The sequence below is a fragment of the Corvus kubaryi genome, unplaced genomic scaffold (assembly GCF_017639235.1).
Source record: "Corvus kubaryi isolate FWS band 111438036 unplaced genomic scaffold, C.kubaryi_AGA036_p1.0 71, whole genome shotgun sequence".
NCBI classification, from domain to species: domain Eukaryota; kingdom Metazoa; phylum Chordata; class Aves; order Passeriformes; family Corvidae; genus Corvus; species Corvus kubaryi.
Genome location: NW_024582059.1, coordinates 17,506,574 through 17,508,033, shown reverse-complemented (window position 1 = coordinate 17,508,033; position 1,460 = coordinate 17,506,574).

The window sequence follows — 1,460 nt, the reverse complement described above, 5'->3', positions numbered from 1 at the left end:
ATTCAGGAGAGATCTTGGAGTGATTGCTCTCAATTCTCTGAAATCATGAGCCCAAGGTCCTATGGCAGCAAAAAAACCCTCAAAACCCCAAGCCAAACAAAAAACAAACCCAAGGAAAGTACTGAGTACTACTGAGAGGTGACATTCTGTCACCATACAAAGCTGTGGTGCACCCTGTATTCAGTGCTGCCAGTTCTGTTTTCCACTTCTCAAGAAGGAGGCAAGTAGAAGCAAAGAAGATACAAAGAAGGCCAGTCAAAAAGCCTGTGATGATGTAGCAACAGCCTTGTGAGGAAAGAAAAAAGCTGATATTCTTCATTTTGGAGAGAAGGGTGAGGGGAGATTTGATAAAGGTTTACAAAAGCACAGATGTGATGGATTAGCTAAATTTTCCTGGTATCAGAAAGCTCAGAAAGGAATTGGACAACATGGGTAGGATGTGCATAAAGGGATGCTGCAATGATTATGCAGGAAGGTAACCTCTAAAATCTCTACAACAACAGTGGGTGCTGGAGCAGTAGAAGAGGAATCATTGCCAATAGTTGCCAAATTCACATGCCCTCCTGAAACAGCTCTTCCGTTTGTTGTTATCCCTCTGGCTTCTCTATTATGGGCCAGGGATTAGCCACCACCACCACCAACCCAACCCCCCCCCCCCCCCCCCAAACTTCCCAGGGAGAAAGGTCTAAGGAAAAAGTTCAAAAATAAAGGAGGAAAAAAGCCTACTGTTTGAGGTGCAATAACAACTCCAGGTGCAATAGCTTAAAAAAAAGAGGAAGGGGTATGAGGGTCAGAATATAAATAATATATAGATAGAGAAATGGAGGTAAACACAGGAAAAAAGAGCACCCAGGTGTGCCTACTACTCCCTGTGGAGCTCCAGGGATGGAAAAATGAAAACAGCTGCCAGAACACCCCCTCCTCCCCATTTTTTTCCCTGCTGTCAGAGACACAATACCAGACTGAATGGATCATTGGTCTTACCCCAGAGAATGTTTCTTATGTTTGAATGGTCTTTTATTGGAGGCAGTCCTGGCCATCCTGGAATTCAAGGAAGAAGTTGTGACGGGTTGTACAGAGACTTACTGCATAATTTGTTTCTCTGTTCAAAAAAAAAACTTTAAAGCATGGTCTCAGTTTCCAACTGAAACAGAAAACTATAGGGTATTGGATAGAAGGCAAGTAAGACATAGAAGAAACTGCTAAGGGAAATATTTAGGATGGATATAAGAATGTAAAACTGTATCTCACATAAATCAGTGGATTTTAATCCTTTTTGATTTCCAGTGTGGGTGTATTGCAAATTTAACCTACTTAGAATAAATTTGCTTCTTTGAATTTCCCTTTGCAGTTCCCTTAGTTCTCTCTGAGTTTTGCAGACCACAGGTTGCTAAGTATTATAGAAAAGACACCATGTTGGGGTTTTAGTTTAGTCTTAGTTTTTTTTCCTGTTAAAGGAA